The following is a 23,896-nucleotide window of genomic DNA, read 5'->3' on the forward strand; positions in this document are numbered from 1 at the left end:
TTTATTTACTGCCTTTTTGAAGGAATTCACTCAAGGCGGTGTACAGTAAGAATAGATCAAACATGAGCGATAGGCAATTACTGCAGTAAAAATAGTCAAATAACAATACAAAAATAGTATACTACTTACAATGTCAACACAAAATAAAATAAGGGGTTCTTTTATTAAGCTGTGTTAGGTTCTAACGTGTCTAATGCAGCACAAAATGGAGTAGCACAAGAGGTACTACAGCATCATGCACTACACTTGAAACTGTGCTTGCTAACCATGCGCTAAAACAGTAGTCTTCTTTTTTTGAGGGAAAGTGTCAGGCAGGGGCATAGCTACGTGGGGCCAAGGGGGGCATGGCCCCCCACAGATTATGCTCTGGCCCCCTCTACATTTTACCCCCCCGGGCGCCACCGCCCGCCCCATCAGGTACCTTGTTTGCTGGCAGGGGTCCCCAATCCCCGCCAGCCAAAAAATCTTCTTCAGCGCCGGTCGACTCTGGCGCCTTCGTTGTGTGATCATCTGTTTCTGACGCCTTACGTCCTGCACCGTGCATGAAGTCCGTGCAGGACGTAAGGCATCAGAAACAGATGATCATACAACGAAGGCGCTGGAGTCGACCGGCGCTGAAGAAGACTCTTCGGCTGGTGGGGATTGGGGACCCCCGCCAGCAAGCAAGGTACCTGATGCGACGGCAGGGCGGGCGGTAGCGGCGGGGGTGGGGGTTGCGGTGGCGGTAGCAGCGGCGGGGGAAGGTGGCTAAACAGTGCCCCCCCACCTCGGGCTCTGCCCCCCTCCCGCCGAGGTCTGGCTATGCCCCTGATGTCAGGAGCAATGAGTGGGTATTCCTGTGCTAACCAGTTAACACATCTACATTATTTTGTGCTAATGGTAAATACTCATGCAGTAATATTTAAAGAAATGGCTGCATGCTAATGACAACATCAGCACATGGCCATTAATACAAAAAATGAAAAAAAAACCTATTTTTACGGCTGCAGTAAAAATGGTCTTATTGCATGCAAAGAGCCGCATAAATCCACTTTTTACTACAGCTTAGTAAAAGGACCCCTAAGTTTGCCAGGCATGCCTGAAATCCTTAGTTTCAATAAAGTGCTGCAAAAATATTAGAGTATTTAATATATTTATAAATGATTTAGAGATGGGAGTAACTAGCGAGGTAATTAAATTTGCTGATGACACAAAGTTATTCAAAGTCGTTAAATCGCGACAGGATTGTGAAAAATTACAAGAGGACCTTACGAGACTGGGAGACTGGGCGGCTAAATGGCAGATGATGTTTAATGTGAGCAAGTGCAAGGTGATGCATGTGGGAAAAAAGAACCCGAATTATAGCTACGTCATGCAAGGTTCCACGTTAGGAGTTACGGACCAAGAAAGGGATCTGGGTGTCGTCGTCGATAACACACTGAAACCTTCTGCTCAGTGTGCTGCTGCGGCTAAGAAAGCGAATAGAATGTTGGGTATTATCAGGAAAGGTATGGAAAACAGGTGTGAGGATGTTATAATGCCGTTGTATCGCTCCATGGTGCGACCGCACCTTGAGTATTGTGTTCAATTCTGGTCGCCGCATCTCAAGAAAGATATAGTAGAATTGGAAAAGGTGCAGCGAAGGGCGACTAAAATGATAGCGGGGATGGGACGACTTCCCTATGAAGAAAGACTAAGGAGGCTAGGGCTAAACAGCTTGGAGAAGAGACGGCTGAGGGTAGACATGATAGAGGTATATAAAATAATGAGTGGAGTGGAACAGGTGGATGTGAAGCGTCTGTTCACGCTTTCCAAAAATACTAGGACTAGGGGGCATGCGATGAAACTACAGTGTAGTAAATTTAAAACAAATCGGAGAAAATCTTTCTTCACCCAACGTGTAATTAAACTCTGGAATTCGTTGCCGGAGAAAGTGGTGAAGGCGGTTAGCTTAGCAGAGTTTAAAAAGGGGTTGGACGGTTTCCTAAAGGACAAGTCCATAAACCGCTACTAAACGGACTTGGAAAACTCCAAAATTCCAGGAATAACATGTATAGAATGTTTGTACGTTTGGGAAGCTTGCCAGGTGCCCTTGGCCTGGATTGGCCGCTGTCGTGGACAGGATGCTGGGCTCGATGGACCTTTGGTCTTTTCCCAGTATGGCATTACTTATGTACTTATATATTTTCTAAGACTGCCATTTGCCATAGTGATAGCTTCACACTTGTCTGCAATTGTTTCTAGAATTTTATCTTGCAGGGAGTCTTATTCTAGAAGGTGACAGTGATTCTCAGTGGTTACAAATATAGAGGCCCTTTAAGGCGCGTCTGTGCCTACGTGCATTCATTGCACGTCAAATTGGCACTACCACCCGGCTACTGCATGCCCTGGGCGGCATCTCCATTTTTGATGGACTCCCAAAACACGCTGTAGAAAATATTTTCTATTTTCTACTGCGGGGCACTTACCTGGTGATAACTGGCAGTTGGCGCATGCTGGACACATACTGCTCGGTGGTATTAAGGTCTCAGGCCCAAAATGGGCGCGTGCTGGTTTTCATTTTGCCGCATGCCCATTTTCCGGCACAATAACAAAAAATACCCCTTTTTTTCCATGGTGTGCTCAGGAAACGGGCCAGCATGCGTCCAAAACACGTGCCTACACCAGCGCAGGCCACTTTTGGGCAGGCCTTAGTAAAAGAGTCCCATCATAAATAGCCGATGGAATCACTGTTATCCGTGTTAACTCAGTTCAGCTTAAGAGAAGTAGCTTTGTCCTCACCCATTAACATTCCCATGGGCTGATGCTAAAAACCTAAGGTCGGCGCTAGAGGTGATTAGCGCCAGACTAGCACCGGCATTAGTAAGCTCAGAATGCTAAGAGGGCTCTAGCGCAAGAGACAATGTGCATGCTAAAGATCAGCGCAAATAGCGTGCAAATATATTCAAACAGATGTTAACGAAGATCTTTCCAATTCCTTCCCAATGCCCACAGAACAGCACGCAAAACAAAGCCACCCTTACCGCTGAAAACCTAACACCAGCTTGGAGCATGCATTGGGGTGTTTGAAGAGGATATTCCCCACTATTTTTTTCTCTAACAGCTGCTGGGTTTTATTTGAATGCAGAAAGAAGCCCCTGTAAGTCTCTAAACGCTGGTAGTGGGAGATGAATGTATGCGAGTCAGAGCAAACCCAAAAGTGAAAGCACAGATTGGTGCCTGTTTTCTGCACTTAAATATAAGTTTCTCAGGTGAAAAAAAAATGCTTTTTTGAAAAAAAAAAACCTTACATTTAAAGGTGCAGGAGAACGGTGCCAGTGTGTGCTTTGCTTCCAGGTTTGCCTCACACATGCGTACAAGAGCTGTGTTTATCACAAAACTCTTGTGTGCATGCACCAGGCATATTCCTCCCCCTTGCATTCAGTCAAACAGCGTGCATATCATTTGCATCTTTTTACAGTTGAGCACTGGGGATCTATTTTCCAGCACTACTCCCATGGTACTGATTGGGCGCTGTTTCAGATAGCTCCAAGTTCTGAACATCGGCCCACCAGATTTAAGCCACTGCAATTAGTATGATGGAAAGCATAAAGCACCAAGGCTACATTAGGCTGTGACTAAAGAGAAGTGAATGGGGGACGTGGGTTCTATATGCATATACTAAGCCATACTGAAAAGGGGGCCTAAGGTGTAATGGATTATCACGGTTTTGTATCTATTGTAAAACAAACCTTCCTAATTCAAACCCTTAATCATTTGGCAGTTTGAAAAAACAAACAAGCAAACAACACATTCTGGTCAATAAACTCGTTATACTTGGATTTCTTTTACAGTACCCAGGCCAATCTTCTTTAACTGCTTAAGACATCATTTTGTCCTTTATATTTTACAATATACTATAGTCTGATGTTTGGAGCAAATTCATCTTTCCTTTGATCCTTATAAAGACTTCTTTCAAAGACAGAATTGTACCAGAGAAATCTAATTGATGTAATATATCCTGGGTACATACCCAAGTCAGTGGACATTTTAATTTAGTTGTTAGCAGGAAAGTAAGAGACACTTTATTTTGCCAGAGTTTAAGGGAAATACTCTAGCATTTGGCAAACATTGTTTGATCACACTAATTCTGAGTTATCAACCCAACACTTTTATTAGCGCACCTGCCTGATGGGAACCTCTCTGATTTACTCCTGTGCAATAAGCTGTAGATTGGAAGAGGAAACATCAATTAGGATGACAGTTGCTATTATGAGAGTACATAAAGGAGGCCTGTGCCGATTTCTGAGCATCTGGAATAATGAATATTAAAGGCAAAACCCCCTCAAAATACCCCACGGTCTCTTCTAAACAGCTACAACAAACAAACAAATATACAGTTATACCCAAGAACTGTCTTACCTGTTACACTAGTTCTAAAAGTCTGATCCTTGCTATCAACCATGCAAAGCTGTTGGCCGCACAGTGAAGTCAAAACAGAGTGTCTGCTCATGATACTTCCAGCTCGTCATAGACACAAGCATCTCTCACGGCTCCAAAGTTGAGCTGCTAGAAACGAATCTGCAACAAACAGAGATTTCTTCATTTTAATTGAAAAATGGTCAACCAGAAAGCATTACTATTTAATCAATACGTGCATCATCATAAGGGAGGAGATGTGAGCTAATAAATGTCTCCCAAGGTGCAGATAAATATGGAGGTTGCTGACTAAGAACTTTATGTTCCACATGAGATTTCTTTACATAGGCACTCGCATATCATACTTCCATATGTATTGTAAAGAACAAGCAAAACTACAAGTGTGGCATAACCGACCGAGGCTTTAATCAAATTATTAACATTTAGCAAACAAATACGTCTCCAAATATTTGCCTAATCCAAATTCAAAGCTCAGATCCATCACGAACTTTGAACATATCAAAATCCTCCCATCAACCCCATTCACAAATCATCCAGTTCGATGGTGCTGCACTAACCAGGATGCTGTAGCCTATTGCCCCCATGGTAATAACTTCACCTCACCTGGAATGTGGTACTGCCAGACCAAGCATACATCCTCACTCTTACGTCCATGACGGTGATGTACATGAGCCTCAATTTATCCCCAACACAAATGCAATTATTGAATGCCTTCCCCAACTTCCATTCAACATCAAACGGGATGTATTCTGAACTACACCACTTTAACTATGACAAACAACCACCCACCACCCTTATACTAACCCATTATCCCCACCTTCCCAAAATGCAGGCAAGAAGGTGGGAGGGCAAAACTGTCCCTTCACCCAAAATCCTAACCCAAATACTTTCCTCAGAAAATTCCCTAGCTCACTACCAAAGCGCCACCCACTTTGCTATGATTGGTTGCCCATTGTTCTATATCCTTCAATTTTTCTCCAATCCTATATTTATTATTTTTTTCAGCCCACTATTGCTTTTACCTACCCTTCCTTCTCAACCAAACTTTCCCTATTCTTATCATCAGTGACCACTGGGGAAGTAAAGGGGTCATCCCTGAATCCCTCCAGTGGTTTATGAACATTTAGGACACCTTTTTGTATCTTATTTGTAAGAAAAACAGGTCTAGACCAAAACATTGAATTTTTCACCCTAGACGTTTTTGTTTTGTTCCATTATGGCTATAAAACATCCAAGTGTTAGGCATGTCCTAATCCCACCTTTTAAACTCCCCTTACAAGCTCCCTTGTGATTTGGAAACATTGCAGATGAATTGCATAGATACACGTCTGCAAAATAGAATTAAAAAATACCAATTGTGGGCATTTTTCTCTTTCAAAAATTATCCCCCATGTAATGACTCAACCCCCAGAATGCTCAAAAATAGCTGATTTCACTTTAAGCGCTAACTAGATATTTTTATCCACACTATCTGGTTGTGCCACTGAAAATGTCTGGTTAGCTTGGTCAGGCAATTTAAATGGCCAGGAACTTCTCCGTTTATAAAATAAGTATTTAAACATATATGCAATACACAGATCTAAGTGCCAGTTTATACATGTCCAAAATGTGAACAGACCTTCTAAAATGGCTGCCATAACTTCCACATGTACAATATATATATATCCTGAAAACTAGACTGCTTAGATGTAGCTCAAGGACTGGTCTGAGGTTTATTTCTTTAGAAAACTGTGTATTGGTACAAAGTGTACTTGGACATGTTTTTGAGCAAGTACAATTTCAGTGCAAAATAATGGGCTAGATTCTATATATGGCACCTAAAAAAATCAGTGCTGAAATCAGTCCCAGCTTAGCATATGCTATCATCAGTGCCTATATTTAGGCACCAATTATAGAATACACTTAATTGATATCTCAGCACCTAATAGTACATGCATCCATTTATGTCAATGAAAATGTGGCGTAAATCCTGGTATGTAGATTTACGCATATTGTTCCACATTCTATAACTACGCACATTAATTTTTGGAATGTCCACTTCCCCTCCTATAACCGCACCCCTTTTTGCCTGCATGCATTAGAATTTTGGCGCACTTTGTAACAGAATACGCTTAGCGAGTTGTGTGCATAAATTCTAATCAGTGCCAATTAGTGCTCATTATTGCTTAAGTGCTCTTATCAGCTCTCATTAGCTTGTTAAGGGCCCCTTTTACTAAAAAGCAGTAAGTCCAACACTCGCTAAACAGGAAGTACCGCCTTAATGGGTGGGGTTAAGGGCTCCCCCCCCCCAAAAAATGGCCGTGTAGCAAGTGCTTTACTTCTCTTTTACCCGCTGAGGTAAGATGGCCTTGGCACATGTGAAAAACACGCGCCAACGCCAGCACAGGCCCCTTTTGCTGCACCTTGGTAAAAGGGGCCCTAAGTTTGTTAAGTTACATGCATTGTTATAGAATCCGCTTGGATTTTGGCACAGATCTCTTGGTGCACAATCTCCATGTGTTATTCTTCTCATCTGGCCTAACCATGGCTTTTCAAATTACTCTTCAGAGTTTGGCTAAACGTATGTGTGCTATGGAAGATTGTGACTGTTTTTTGCCTGATTTAGAGGCATATTTTTCAGACAGTTAATTTCCATCTGTATTAGCTTGAGCAAATGAGTCTGAATTTTGCCTGCCCAGAACATATTTCACTGTCATATTTGAAGAGCAGTGCAACTTGTTTCCCTTGAACAACTGACCAAAATTAAGGAATACAACATACCTCCAACATGGTACATTCTTTTGAACATGGGTAGGAGTAGGATTGGGGGGGGGGGGGGGGGCAGGTTTCCTATTTTTGTACCAAAGATCAGACTTTTTTGAATACATCAATCTTTCTTTGTACAAAAAAAATCTGAGAATCTTTCTTTGTACAAAATTCTCAGATTTTCAAAGATTTACTCACCAAATGATTTTTCTTCAGCTGACAAGATTCACAAAATCCAAACACCACCTATTCTATAAACTTGTGAACTCAATTTTTCTCTTAGCACACGTGGAGGGTAATAATCGAACGGTGCCGGCGAAATACATGTTTCGATAATACGGTTCCAGCCAGCCAAATGCCTTGGATTTGGCCGGGGTTTGAGATGGCCGGCTTCGTTTTTTAGCGATAATGGAAAGTTATGTCGGCCATCTCAAACCCCGGCCAAATTCAAGGCATTTGGCCGTGGGAGGAGCCAGCATTTTTAGTGCACTGGCCCCCCTGACATGCCAGGACACCAACCGGGCTCACGGGGGGTCACTGCGGTGAACTTCAGAAAAGCTCCCATGTGCATAGCTCCCTTACTTTGGGAGCTGAGCCTCCCAACCCCCCCCCCCCCCCAAACCCACTACTCACAAATGTACTGCACCCACTAAAACTGCTCCAGGGACCTGCATACAGCCTCTAGGACTTATTGCTGCTGTATAACTTTGGCACACCAATTGACACTTGAAGACTAATTTCTTTGAAAAAGTCCTTTATTTGAATAAGCATGTTTACTCACAGTTAACTGCAGATCAGAGGTTGTGCCCCACTGGCAAAGAGTCCCCTGGTACTAAGATGAGCAGTAGGTCAGAGCTGGCACAATGGTGTACGATGCCCTCTTTCAGCACCACTCAAGGTAAGAACTACGTTCTCTAACGTGGGTAACACAGGAAAGGGAACTACAACTGGCTTACAAAAATGGCCACTACCGCATGGACTACAACAGGAAACAAAAGAGGGCACACTCTGACCCAGTAAGCAGGGGGAAAGCACCAGGGGAGTACAGCCTACCAACTACCAATACCTACACCCACCACAATACATTGCTGATGTGACTCTGCAGTGCAAATAACAGAAAAGGTGTCACACTCACCCCAGAGCCACATCACAAGCAGGAAAAGGCTGTCGGAGGACAGAACATATTCTGCTGTCATGGAGGTGGGTACGGCACTTGAGGCTGGCATACAGGCTGGAAAAAAAGTGTTTAAAGTGGGGATTTTTGGTGGTAGGGGGTTAATGACCACTGGGGGAGTACGGGGAGGTCATCTCCGCTTCCTTCCGGTGGTCATGTGGTCAGTTTGGGCACCTTTTTGAGGCTAGGTGGTGAAAATAAAAGGAACAAGTAAACCCGGCGAAATACTGCTTAACGCCGTTTTTTTTCCATTATCGGCGAAAGCTGGCTATCTGGTAGCCATGCCCATACCCACCCATGTCCCGCCTTCGCTTCACCGCTGACACACCCCTTTGAACTTTGGCCGGCGAGGCGACAGGAAAGCGGCAATGCTGTCAAAAAAGTAGCTTTCGATTATACCGTTTTCGCCGCTTTTCCCAGATCGCCAGCCATCTCCCGATTTGTGTCGGGAAATGGCCGGCAATCACTTTCGATTATGAGCTGGAAAGTTGCACACACACGAGTAACAGAATAGTGTATACTTGCCGGTAATAGGTGTTAACAACCGATCTTTGGCTATAATTGGTGCTATTTGGCATTAATTAGCAGTTATATACATTACTGCCCTCAGTCAGGTTTCTAAAAATTGTGCACACAAAGGAACTTATTCTATAAAGTTTATGCTCCTAAATTTATGCTCTTAAATTTATGTTCTTACATTACAAGCCTAATCTATGCTCCAAAATAGATTACGCTCAAAATTTAGGAGCATACATTTAGGGGCATAACCTTTATAGAATAAGGCCCAAAATCCATAGCTCACAACTGTAAGGGGATGTAAACCTGGGAGGATCATGAGAGGGTCAGGTACTTGCCTAGCATTCATGCGCATGGATTATAGAATACTGTCAGTTACACACCTAACTGAAAGCAGTTAGGCATGAGCATTTACACCAGCCTTTGAGTTAGCATAAGTGCTTGTGCCTAATGTTAGGCATGTAACATAGGACTTACACTAGAATTCTATAATGACAATTATGTAGATAATTCCAGATGTAGAAGTCATACTTAGTGGGAGATTCTATATATGGTGCCTAAAACTGCCGCATGGAAAACAGTGTTGACTAATTGTATTATATAAGTGGCGCCTATTTACTACTACTACTACTTATCACTTCTATAGCGCTACAAGGCATACGCAGCGCTGTACACCATACACAAAAAAACAGTCCCTGCTCAAAGAGCTTACAATCTAGATAAGACAGGTAAACAGACAGAACGATTAAGGTTAAGGGAATAAATAGGTGAGGATAAAGGACAGGGCAAGTGAGTAGTGGTTAGGGTCACTTCCTGTTTCGGGGCAGAGGGAGCAGGGAACCGGCATAGTTGATACCCCAGTGCCTAAAACTAGGCTCCTCCATTTACACCAGCGAAAATGTGGCATAAATCTTGGCGCATAGATTTACATGTACTGGGCCATATTATATAACTAGATGCATAAAGTTTGGAACGCCCATGAAACACCAATTTCCCTGTCTATAACCATGCTCCTTTTGCCTGTGCATGTTAGAAGTTAGGTGCACTGCGTTACAGAATACACATAGTGGGTTGGGCGTGTAAATTCTAATTATTGCCAACTAGTGCTCATTATTGCTTGTTAAGTGCTGTTTTCAATGCTGATTAGCTTGTTACAACAATGAACTTACTCATTATAGAATACACTTGGATGTCAGCGCAGATCTCTAGGCATGCTATATAGAATCCAGAAGTTAGCGTGCATCACCCTGGCACCTAACTTTAGGAGGCATATTATTTTCTAAATGATGAGTACCTATGTGATCCAGCAGAAATCTGGATTTAACCATGTAGATTCTACACCCACCATAAATTATTTTTTATTGACATGTAATAATAAATAGAAATAAAACAAAACATAGAAAAGACAATAACGCAACTCCTCCTCGCTACGATTCCCAAATATGTCTGTAACACAAGTATCTTATTCTACCATACCACTTTGTATTTTTTCTTTACCGGCTTGGCGTACGCCTACGGTATTATGTAAACCAAATGGAGCCTCCAAATAGGTGGGAAAATGTGGGATACAAATGCAACAAATAACAATAAGATGATACCTTTTTTAATTGGACTAACTTAATACATTTTTGATCAGCTTTTGAAGATAACCCTTCTTCTCCAGATCAGAAATGAGCAAATATTGACAAATATCAGAATATATAAGTGAAACACAAAAGCATTCCAATGGCAGTCTCACAGAAAGAGGGTGGGAAGGGTTAAGTGAGAAACAGGGAGAGCTGGGTGGGAGAGACAGGGAGAGATGGATGGCTGATAGGAGGGTGACAGTATAATTTTATGGTTTATAACAGGCTAGAAAACCCAGATCTATATTAAGTTCTGTCGGAAGGGTGTCAAAATATTTCATCATTTTGCTGCACTCTAGCAGCAACACACCTTCCATCCATGTCCCACCTAGTTACCTAACAGAAAAAAGCACAACTGGGCCTTCAAGAATGGGATAACAGGAGTCCTTTATTAGTAAATGACCCGACACGGGCCATGTTTCAGCGTACACAACGCCTGCCTCAGGGGTCCAAGTATAGAGTCAGGGTGGGGAGCTCTGTGGGAGCAGATGTCACGTTTAATTTATAATACCCCGCCAAGAAAAGAACAGTGGCTCCTGTGGAATGTTGTCTGTTATATCTTTTTCAACTATGCAACTTAGAATTTACGCTTAGCAAGTTGTGCACAATACTAGTATTTTTGGAAAGCGTACACTCTCCTGCTTCTGTTTACCCTCCCTGTAGTGGCCTTAGTCAGGACTGCAAGGGAAGTGTCCCTCCCTTCCGTATCTTCAGAGTGCTTGCATGACACCACTGAGGCATGGGGATTGATAGTGACGCGTTCGTGAGTCCTTCTGCCCAGGCTGAGCACGGAAGCAAAGACTCGAACCTGCGCTCTGCTGGGCAGCCGAACAACCCTGAGGCTTCACCTGTGATGACCGCCATTCCCCGAGGGTTGAGCCCCCAGGTGCCTGCAGCCGACAGGGCTTCTGGATGCAGGCAGGGGTCAAGCGGCTATGGATACCAAGCAGACAGGAACCTGGATTCAGGCGACAGTCGGACCAGGCAGCAAGGACGAATCTGGATACAAGCAGAAGTCAGGGCAGGTGACGAGCAGGGAGTTGTTAGGGGTCAGACGGCAGGCAGAGCATAATCCGGTGTTCAGGCAAAGGTCAGGTCAGGCAGCAAGCAGAGGATAATCCGGTGTTCAGGCAAAGGTCAGGTCACAAAAGAAAACAGTTTAGGAAAACGATATCACACCACAGCTATCACCTACCAAAGTAGAAGCCGAAGCGCTGAGGGATGGAGTGGATGCTCCTAAATAGCCCCCACCATCGGGAGCAACAAGAATCAGCTGGAGAGGGAGGCTCTGAATTGGCGAGCGGCTGGAGGAGGGCGGAGCTAAGGTGCAGGAGTCCAATCCCGGCAGCCGGAGGCGGAGCAAGACCCCCACACGCCCAGACCCCGTCCCCAGAATAGCAGGAGCCACCGGGATGCTGGCACTGCCAAGATGGCGCCGGCATTCTGCTGCTGGAACCCGGATGCCCCCCGGGGCGGAACAGGAGTCACCGGGACACCGGCACTGCCAAGATGGCACGGGCGTTCAGCTGCTGAAACCCGGACCCCCTCCAGAGCATGGCCAGTGCTCCAGGGCGGAGACGAGGCGCGTGGCTGCAGGAACGGCGGGCCAGCCACGAGGACCGATGTCCGATGTTCCCCGAGGAGTGCAACACAGAGCGGGACCGGGGAGGAACATAACGGGGCAATGGAACATAACGGGGCAGGTGAGGAACTACTACTACTACTACTTAACATTTCTAAAGCGCTACTAGGGTTACGCAGCACTGTACAGTTTAACAAAGAAGGCCAGTCCCTGCTCAAAGGGGCTAACAATCTAATGGACAAAATGTGCAGTCAATCAAATTGGGGCAGTCTAGATTTCCTGTATAGAGGTATAATGGTTAGGTGCTGAAGGCGACATTGAAGAGGTGGGCTTTGAGCAAGGATTTGAAGATGGGCAGGGAGGGGGCTTGGCGTATGGGCTCAGGAAGTTTATTCCAAGCATAGGGAGAGGCGAAGCAGAAAGGGTGGAGCCTGGAATTGGCGGTGGTGGAGAAGGGTACAGAGAGGAGGGATTTGTCCTGTGAGCGGAGGTTTCGGGTAGGAGCGTAAGGGGAGATAAGGGTAGAGAGGTAATGAGGGGCTGCAGATTGAGTGCATTTGTAGGTTAGTAGGAGAAGCTTCAACTGTATGTGGTACCTGATCGGAAGCCAGTGAAGTGACTTGAGGAGAGGGGTGATATGAGCATATCGGTCCAGGCGGAAAATAAGACGTGCAGCAGAGTTCTGAAAGGATTGAAGGGGAGATAGATGGCTAAGTGGGAGGCCAGTGAGGAGTAGGTTGCAGTAGTCAAGACGAGAGATAATGAGAGAGTGGACGAGAGTTTGGGTGATATGCTCAGAGAGGAACGTGACAGATATGGCATGGATGGGATGTAAGTAATAGATGGAGGAGATATGATTACTACAACAGGAGGAGTTATAGGAAGTGTGGATAACAGGATAGGAAAAAGGTAGAAGATAGCAAAAAAGACAGGAAGGCATGACATAGGAAAGACATCAACATAAAAAGATAGAAACATAAAAGTTTCTGTACTGGGTCAGACCAAGGGTCCATCGAACCCAATATCCTGTTTCAACAGTGGCCAGTCCAGATCACAAGTACCTGGCAAAATGTGAGCACACGTGCATAACTTTCAAAATTTCAACTGCTATTCCTAAAATAGCTGCATAACTTGCATAGGGCCCCTTTTACTTACCGCTCACTAAAAAGGAAGTACCGCTGGGCTACCGCAGCAGCCTGGCAGTACTTCCCACCCCTTGTGCGCTATCATATCCAACGCTACTATATTTATTTTTATATTGCCGGAGTGTGCCCGATGGTAATTGGGCAGTGCTGCGTGCTGCCCAGTTACCACCAGGTTAGCAAGGGAGCCCTTATCACTATCTCAATGGATGGCGGTAAGGGCTCCTCACGAAATGGACACACAGCAAGTGCTTTACGTGCTGCATGGCCATGTCCTGCAAGAAAAAAATACTTCCCTTTTACCTGCTGCGGTAAAAGGGGGCCTCAGCACGTGTGAAAAACACACACCAATGCCAGCGCAGGCCCCCTTTTGCCGCAGCTTGGTAAAAGGGGCCCATCGTATGCAATTGTCAGGGGGGGTCTATTACTTATGCACAAACACTTACAGAATACTTTGTTACATGGTGTAAGTGCTTGTGCTTAAATGAACCTTTTATTTAGAAATATACCCAGTTAGGTGTCTACATTCCTTTATAGAATAATCTCCTGCTAAGTGCTCTGTTATACCGTTACCTCCACATGTGTATATTGGTGCCCTGCCTCATCTTTGGAAAAGGGAAGAGAATCATGAATTCTTTTATACTAGCTTATTTTCAAACATAACACATAAATAAGGAATGAGTTCCTTTATTCACACAATACTGTACAATGATCAGTAGGGTACACTAACAGCAGAGAAGAAATGAACTCACTCATCAGTTAAGAGCTATGATAAGCTGAACATTTATGATGATTCACAGGGTTATATGTTGAAACTGTCAATTACTTTAAATATTTACAAGATAAAATCTAGAATATGGCTAATACACAGTGCACTTTTTCTAGTGAAAAAAGTGTCAGTACTCAAATGTTAGGTCACCCTTCAGGGGTGGGGGTAATAACTGAGGGACCCTCCCCACAATAGCCAGGCCCCCTGCAACCAGTCACAGAACCTATGACAAGGCAGAATTGGTGTGTAGAGCCTGAGCTCTTTCATTAAAACTTGGGTTCCATGGGTGAATTTTAGCAGACAATGGAAAAGGTGCCAGTACTCAGTACCCCCCAAGTACCCCCTCAAAAAAAGCCCTGCTAATACATAATACGCATTAAACAAGGCCCACAGTACTTTTTCAGCTGAATTGTCAAGCTTTGACTGATTTTGGTATCCTCCATCCCCTAAAGATACCCTACGGTGAAACGGGTCCGTCGGGTCTGGATGCCTGTCTGGGACGGTCGAATATAGCCAAGTCAAGCTAAGTCTAATTTACAAGCGATTATTGTAGCACTGTGGTGGAGAGCGTTTGTCTTTACAAAAGTATTTTGCACAAATGCAAGAAGAAAATTTTCAAAAAATTGTAACTACACACCAAGGTTGGATCGGGGGGGGGGGGGGGGGGGTTATGACCGATGATTAAAGAGAAGAACTGTGGTTAATAAGATTCAGATTGTTTATTCCAGCCTTGTAGCTGGTAGCCACAGCTTTCTGAGGTCTTTTCCCCCGTTGTTTTCCATTTTTTAGGTGCTTAACGTACACCGATTAAAGGCTCGCTTTGTATGTTAATTTGACTATTATACGTGTATCAAGCAAGTCCTCTGCCCCTTTTTTTTGCTACTAATACATATTTTGCTAATAATAATTATTATTACTTATTGACTTAAAGAGGCCAGATTCTGTAAATGGCACAAAAAATTAGCACTATCCCCCGGATTCTATATATTACACCTATGGTTCTGCGCCAAAATCCAAGCGTATTCTATAACAATGCACGTAACTTAATTGGCTTAACAAGCCAATCAGCATTTTTAAGAGCACTGAATAAGCAATAATGAGTACTAATAGGCAATAATTAGAATTTACGTGCATAACTCGCTAAGTGTATTCTGTAACACAGAGTGACTAAATTCTAATGTACACATCCAAAATGGGCATGGTTATGGGTAGGGAAATGGGAATTTTGTGGACGTTCCAAAATTTACATGCACTGTTATGGTATTTATGCCACATTTCTCTTGGTGTAAATGGAGGCAGGAGTTCTAGGAAATGGGATATCAACTAAGCGTATTTCATATACGACACCTAAATCTAGGCAGTGCTTACAGAATACTTAGGTGGGAATTTATTGTTGATGCATTAATGCAATTGCTGAAAAAAGAGCTTCAGCTTTTGTGTCAGCTGGAATCTCCTTGTGGAATGAGCTATCTGGCCAGCTTCGTCAATGCTCTGACCATAAGCAGTTTAAAAAAAACTTTTGAAAACAAAACTGTTTGTTTCTGCGTTTTGGTAATTATACATGAGTCTGCTGTTTGATGCTGAGTAATGTTTTAGTATTGTGGTTGATTATGAATGTTTTTATGGAAGCCACCTAGTTATAGGTGGTATATAATTTTTTTTAAGTAAATAAATAAATACTCCACAGGGAGTTTTCAGGCATCATATATAGAATCTGGCTTTATATGCTATTCTATAAAGGATGAACACTCTAACTTTGGGTACCAGACTTATGCCTGCTGAAACCTGGTGTAAATGTTGGCACTCAAGTTGGGTGTGCTGACCCAGTATTCCTTAACTATGCGCATAACATTTTGGAAAGCCCCTGACACACCCATGCCTCTCCCATGACCATGCCTCTTTTGAGATATGTGCAATGGGAGCTGGGTGCCCTGCCTTATAGAATAGCATTCAGCCAAAATGTGGGTACAAATTTTAATGGATGCCAATTCACATCAATAATTGGATGTTAGCACTGATGGTTCAGAGCTCATTATTCAATTAATTTGCATGAACATCTTGGGTGCACACACATTTAGGCATGCAGATTTGAGTGTCATATATAGAATACAGGGGTTCAACTATAAACCACCCTTTGGAAAAACACCATCAAGATGATGTAAAAAGACAACACTAAGGGGCATATTTTCAAAGCAGACTTACAAAGTTCCATAGGTTACTATGCAGCTTTGTAAGTCTAAGTGCTTTGAAAATATGCCTATAAGACACCCACATTTAAAAACTAATATCAAACAATAAAAATAAAATTGCATCCATCCCAACAATTACATGTGAAATTCCTGGAAAAATGGAAGCAATCTCTTCATAATGGAGACTAATTTAATACATGTTCAAATAGCACAATGCTGATGCTGATGACTATTTACTAACTTCAGTGTTACTATCCAAGCAGCATATTCATGGCATTTATTCAATTTTCATCTCTGTGCAAATTCCCTAAAGAAACCTCAAAGCTGGGCAAAAGGATTCTATGTAATCCTATTGACAGCTGGGTAATTTATTACCAAATAAAGAATCATGTCCCTGGCTTGAGAAATCTGCCTCCTGCCTTTGCGGCTGGGGATATCTCCCTTGCAGTACAATGAACAGGTATTCAGAAATCAAGCAGACCTAGGAGATTTGTGAAACAAATCTAGAGATTAATCTACATTGTCATTGGTAGTTTAAAATGGTTCTTCCCAAACATCATGAATTAAAGACAAATCCAGAGAGTCATATTTTTTTTTCACATGAAACTGTCAACGTAGAATACATTTTAAAATGTTAAAATATAAATGCATGTTAAAGTCTGAATCTTTAATTGCTTTTACAGTAGCTGATATTGAGTAACACAGTAACATGGTAAATGATGGCAGATAAAGACCCGCATAGTCCATCCAGCCTGCCCAACAAGCTTGTCAAAGTTGTGCCCTCCACTCTGTGCATGCCCCAGTCATCCATGCTTAAACACTGGTTGTCAAGTCTTCACCATGTCAAACATATAGACAGACAAACATGGTGGAGTCTTGATTATAACCACACATCATCCCCAAATATTGTTGGTAATATTCAACTTACCAGTCAAGATGTCATCCCCTCCCCCCCTGAGTTGCACAGCACCCTCACTCGCAACATGTGACAATAAAGTCATCTACAACACAAAAGTTCATAATGCTTCCCCGTCTTTTGCCATTTGTGGGACACAGACTGTAGAAATCTACCCAGCATCAGCCGAAGTTCCTCCATGCTGGATTTGGAGAATCAGTCTTTTGTCATTTGTGGTAAACAGATTGTAGAAGTCTGTCTGGCTTTGGCCTTAGTTCCCTTTAGTCTTTCCCAACATAACACAACAGCCATGTTGTATTTCTATCCTCTTTCTATTTAGGCATCCTCTGTGTATACCTCATGCATTTTTTAAAATTCAGTCACCATTTTTGACTCTACCACCTCTAATGGAAGGGTGTTCCAAGCATCTACTACCCTTTCTATGAAAAAGTATTTCCTGACGTTACTCCTCAGTCCACATCCATTCAACTTTCATTCATGACTTCTATGACTCTGGAAGAGGTTTGTATATTGATACAGTTCAAGTGCTTAAATGTCTGTATCATATCATCTCTCTCTCTCTTCTTTTCTCTAGCGTATATATATGCAAGCTCTCCGGTCTTACAGCACAAACTCTGTACCATCTATGCCACCTTACTTTTAACCACCTCAAGTCTTTTTTATGTCCTTGAAGAGATACAGCCTCCAAAACTCCCCATTCATTTCCAACTTTGGATATCTATGACCAAATCTTTGTCGAACTTCTCTGTTTGTATTGGAGGTCTGTAGACAACACCTATGTGGATGGATGTTCCATCTTCTCTTTCTAAGACATTCCAAATCACTTCTTCCTCTCCTCAGGTCCCTGCATTTTAGCCGTTTTAATATTGATTTTTACACATAAAGCTGCTACCCCTCCATTTTTTTGCCACCTCTATCTTTTCTATTTTCTTGTTGTTATATTTTTTATGTATTCCCTCATTTTGGATTTGTTTCTTGAATTTACAACTAAAAAAAATTGGCACTATCCCCCGGATTCTATATATTGTGTCTAGTGTTTTGCACCAAAATCCTGTGGAAGTATATTAAATTAATTAAGTTTAAAACAATTTGGCTGACTTATGTTTTGCCTTGAAACCCCCCTATCTCTCTGTGTGTGTGCTATATATATATATATATATATATATATATATATGTGTGTGTGTGTGTGTGTGTGTGTGTGTGTGTGTGTGTGTGTGTGAGAGAGAGAGAGAGAGAGAGAGAGAGAGAGAGAGAGAGAGAGAGAGAGAGAGAGAGGGAAAGGCTGAACTAATCAGCTCGTTTGTTTTGGTTTTTATATTATAAAGGTCTACATTGTGGAAAAAGATAAGATACTATTGGCTCACAGTCTACATGACTACTGTGGAAATATATTAAACTAATTGAGTTCAAACAATTGGCTGATTTATGTTTTGCCTTGAAAACCCTCTTTATATATGCAAACTGTAGCCAAAGCGAGGTTTCAATCAGGCCATTAGGTTTTACTGTGCATGATTTACTAAAGGTTTGTTTTTCTTGTCAGAGCATGTTACTGCTTTAGCATGTGTTAACATGGTTGAGAAATGTTATTATACCCCAGGCCCCATTTTATACAGTTGGACCAAGATGCTAATAATGTTTCAGCTGCCTTTCATTCTATTCGTCATGAAATTCTGCTTAACAGTTTGAGTCGATAGAGTATGTGGTGCAGTGCTGTCATGGTTTTCCTCTTTTCTAACAGATAGATCTTTCTATGTGATAAATGATTCTCAGCATTCTAGGTTTATGTCACAGGGTTCTTCTTTATTCACTATGGGGCCCTTTTAAAATGAGGCAGTAGGGTTACTGCACATGTAGTATGCACCAAATTGACACTACTGCCCGGTTAGCACTCCCACCCAATGGTAATGTCGAAGTTGGCACTCATTGTTTCCCACAGTAGAAAATAGTTTTCTATTTTCTACCGCAGGGGGCATTCCCGGTGGTAATCAGAAGCGTGAACATATTGACACATGATGTATGAGTACCGTACATGTAGCACATTAGCCCTTACCACTAGGTCAATGGGTGGTGGTAAGTGCTCAGGCAGTAAATAGCCATACACTACCATTAATTCTAGTGCATGGCCATTTACTGCCCCATTGAAAAAAGCCTTTTCTTCCAACCACGGTTAAAAATGGCCCAGCATGCGCTACAAACACCCACCCACACTACCGCAGGCCACTTTTTAACCACAGCTTAGTGAAAGGACCCCTATATTATTTGAAATCTTTATGCTCCCTCTTTGTAAGCTGCTTGGCTGTTTAGGCCTACAATATAAAATTTATACAGATGATATTCAGTTGTCTATTTGTATCGATAGGTCTATACCTGATAGCACTGATTAAATAATGTCCAAGAGGTAATAGAAAGCAAGTACGTTATTTAATGTGCATACTTTCTATTAACTCTTGGATGAAAACCAATCGCTTAAAACTGAATATGGCAAAACCTCATGTGTTACTTTCACAGTTATTTCTATTCTTTAGGAAAATCATTATTCAGGTGTGATCCTAGATACTTCCCTGACCACAAGATCCTTTGTAAATAAAATTATTTATCTGGTATTTCAAAAACTGATATTTATTCAATGTTTGAAAGACTCTTTTTCCTTGAACTTTAGGATTGTGGTGCAAAGACTTATTATCTCCCCCATTTTGACTATTGAAATGGAATATTGTTAGATCTGCCTAAATGTATCTTGATAACCTTACAATACTGCTTGTATTATTTGAAGGCATTTCTAACTTTGAACATATTACTCTTGTTTTAATTAAACCTAATTGACATCCCACTAAATGGTGAATTAATTTTAAAATACTGTTATTGATTTTTATAAGGTCATCAACGGTAATGTTCCTGTTGTAATTGCTACTTGATTGTGCATGTACCAACCTAGAAGGCTATTTAGATCTGCAGCCAAAGACCTACTTGACCTTCCTTCTTTCCATCTTATGAAATTGGATGAACATAGATCATCTAGTTTTGTTATATAACTGGTACAAAATTGTGCAACTCTTTATCGGCATCTTTGTATTCAATCAGGATCCTTGTCACTTTTAAGAAACACTTGAAGACCTTTTAAGTTCAGCAAGTTTTCAGTGGTATACTAAATTAACCATCTAAGTAGGTTAATGATACCAGTCAGCATTATTGTTCTTGAAATTAGCCCTTGTTGCCAGAGGATATTGCATTCCCTGGAGGGAAGGTCCTAGCTACAGGATAACTTCCTGCTTCTCCAAGGTGATACTCTCCCTTTCAGGCGAGGTTTCTCCCCTGTGGCAGTACAGTGATTGCCAGACTGGAACTTGGGACTTCTCTACTATAGATCTCTTCTCTAAACCTCTCTCTCTCTCTGCCTCAATTCCTTCAAGTCTGCTATTCTAGCCTCCAGGGAATGGACCTGTTTCCTGAAAGACAGGAGCTCTTTGCACTGTATGCATATATGACCTCTGACTAACTGAGAGATAATTAAACATGTGACACTCAGTGCAAAAGACTGGATAGCCCCTATCTCACTGCTGTTACTTATGGGGTACTGGGATTTGATATACTGCTTTTCCGTGGTATAATCAAAGTGGTATACATTTGTTATGTGCAGGTAATTTCTCTGTCCCTAGTGGGCTCACAATCTAAAGGCCCTGTTTATTAAGCTGTACTATAGGCATGCTAACATTTTAGCATGCGCTAACAATTAGCACGTGCTAATGAGACATCCATTATATCCCTATGGGTGTCTCTAGCAATAGCGTGCACTAATTTTTAGCACATGCTAAAACGTTTGCGCGCCTACAATGCAGCTTAGTAAACAGGGCCTTAAGTTTTTGTTCCTGGGGCAATGGAGGGTTAAGTGACTTGCCCAGAGTCACAAGAAGCTATAGTGGGAATTGATCCCAGTTCCCAAAGTTCTCAGCCCACTGCACTAAGCAAAGGGAATGGGACAACTTATAGGGAAAGGCTAAATAGGCTAAGGCTTTTCAGCCTGGAGAAGAGATGACTGAGGGCAGATATGATAGAGGTCTATAAAATTACTGAGTGGAGTGGAATGGGTAGACATGAATCACTTGTTTACTCTTTCCAAAAATACAAGGACTCAGGAGCATGCAATAAAGTTATTAAGTAGTAAATATAAAACAAGTTGAATAAAATATTTTTTTCACGCAATGTGTAATTACTACTACTACTACTACTACTATTAAACATTTCTATAGCGCTACTAGACTTACGCAGGCAATGTGTAATTAAACTCAGGAATTCATTGCCAGAGAATGTGGTAAAAGTAGATAGCTCAGCAGAGTTTAAAAAAAAGGTTTGGACCACTGCCTAAAAAGAAAATTCCATAGCCAATTATTAAGATGGGACTTGATAAAATCCACTATTTATTTTTAGGATAAGCAACATAAAATCTGTGTTATTCTTTTGGGACCTTGCCGGGTACTTGGACCTGAATTGGCCACTGTTGGAAACAGGATACTGGGCTTATTGGACCTTCAGTCTGTCCTAGTATGGCAATGCTTATGTTCTTATGTTCATGCTGAAAACAGAGCTTCTGAAAGAATGTTGGGATAACATGATTAAAAAGGTACTTACTGACAAAATGTTTTAATAAAATTTCAATGTGTCTGAATTTCAATTAACTGTGTAATTAATGCATTAATTATTAATCATGATTTAAAAAAATAATCACATTGCAGCATCTCCTATCAACACCCCCCCATCACTGGTTTACCTTAAAGGTGGTATTCTATTGGTCCCCAGCAGTGGCAGTGTTGCACTTACACTGTCTGTGGCCTGGTCTGAAGCTTTCTCTCTGACCCATGTTACCCATGCAGGAACAGGAAGTGATGTCAAAGGTGGTGAAACAGGCCAGAGGAAAAGCTACAGAGTAGCAAGGTTGCTAGGTCTGCGGTTTTCCCACCCAATTGGGCGGCTTTCCGCGGCCTGTTGCGGGCAATTTTTGCTGGCTGTGGGCTGCGGGAAATTGGGTGGCTTTTAAAAAGCCGCATTGCGGTGATTTGGCGGTTTTCTGGGGCTTCTATTGGTCCAATTTGGTCTAATAGAAGCCCCGCAGAGGCTGGGTTAACGATGTCAGGGGCGGGGTTAGTGACGTCGGTGCCTACATCAGGGGCGGGGTTAGTGACATTGGCGGCTACGTCAGGGGTTAGGTTAGTGACATAGGGGGTGGGGTTAGTGACATCAGCGCTACGTCAGGGGCGGGGTTTAACTTTGTGTAGGGAAATTTTTTTCAACCTGGCAACCCTGCAGAGTAGGCTACAGGCAGTGTATGTGCAACACTGCCACTGCCAGGGACCTACAGAAGACCACTTTTAAGGTAGACTGGTGGGGGAATTGAGATGGGATAGATGCTGAACCCCAAGTGGGAGAAAAGGAGTGAGCTGCAAACCTGAGAGCAGAACTGGAAGGACCACTGGTGGAAACTAAGGCCAAGGCACTGAGCTCCAGCAACCACACAAGAAGAGTATGGTACTGCTCACCACCAAGTTTGTGTCACTGATTATGGTGGTAGAAGGGAGGGAAAGAGAGGTGCTGGGCAATGGGAAGGAGGGAGGGAAGGAAAAGAAAAGGAGAGATGTTGGATCAGGGGGTGGGAGGGAGAGAGATTATCAGTTCTTTAGGGAAGGGGGATGAGATTTGATATACCGCCTTTCTGTGTTTATAATCAAAGTGGTTTATATATTTTATACAGGTACTTATTTTGTGCCTGGGGCAATGGAGGGTTAAGTGACTTGCCAAGAGTCACAAGGAGCTGCAGAGTGGGAAATAAATAAATTAAATACCATTAATTGTGCAATTAATCATGATTAAAATTGTTTTTATTCTTGTATTTAAGCAAAAGTTTACGATAACCATGTTTACTACAACATGTCAGGAAATACAGCCATAAAACAAAATAAAGAAAAAAAATCCATTAATATTAAAGAAAAATATTAGCTTTTTTCAGATCACATAGGCCAAGAAAGGAAAATAATATTACAAGAAAATTCAAAATTTTCCTGACTTTTAAGAGAAACACAGAAGAGGTACTAGGAATTCCTTGCTCTTAAGCCCAGGGGTTTTGCCCTGGAGGCTTCATTTCTCTTAAAATGTCTCTGTAGAAATATGGTAATTTTGCATACTTCTACTTACCTCTTTTTAGACTGTAAACAGTTATTGAATTTTGTGGTTGGTCAAGAGGGAACTATTGCAACTACCTTGAATTTGCCTATTTAACCTGCTGTAATGCTGGCTAATGTGGATTAGTTTCCCCTTCCAGATCGTAGATTTACTCTAAGAATTTTCATGTAATATTATTTTCCTAAATTTTTTTTAACCATGCAGTTGTGATTAAACGTTTTAACTGAAATGCAGCTATAGTCTGAATTTCCCTTAGAACATAATGAATTCTATCATTTTAAAGTAAAAACAGTTTGGCACCACAAAGACACTGTCTCAATCAGACACTGCCTCCAAAGTCAATGTCAGTAGGTTAAGGAAACTTTTGAGGATCATCACTATGAAGTCTACTACCAATATGAAAGAACTATAGAGTTCTATGCCAGAAACACGGAGAAAGTGTTGATTGCTCAACCATCTCATGATTTACTCCACGAATATGATCTATAGAATGTAGGAGGATGGCAAGAAAGATGCCATTACTGAAGAAAAAGCTATTTGATAATGCCATTTAGATTATACATATAGGAATAATTCTATAAAGAAGTTGATAATATTTACATCCCAAATATACATACAGTTTGGACTCACAGTTGAGTATGCAACTTATGCAATACTAAGTAATACACC

The 23,896-nt window shown here is 42.0% G+C and overlaps 1 protein-coding gene across 1 annotated transcript in view; it reads right to left on the reverse strand.

Moving 5' to 3' along the window:
- The window catches only part of LINGO2 (leucine rich repeat and Ig domain containing 2), a 1,076,239-nt gene that overhangs the window by 646,268 nt on the left and 406,075 nt on the right, over positions 1-23,896 (reverse strand). The window contains exon 3 of the mRNA XM_030194184.1: positions 4,381-4,539. The gene's annotated coding sequence lies outside the window, so the exon portion shown is untranslated. The remainder of the gene's footprint in view (positions 1-4,380; positions 4,540-23,896) is intronic.

Source organism: Microcaecilia unicolor, chromosome 2 (genome assembly GCF_901765095.1).
Source record: "Microcaecilia unicolor chromosome 2, aMicUni1.1, whole genome shotgun sequence".
NCBI lineage: Eukaryota > Metazoa > Chordata > Amphibia > Gymnophiona > Siphonopidae > Microcaecilia > Microcaecilia unicolor.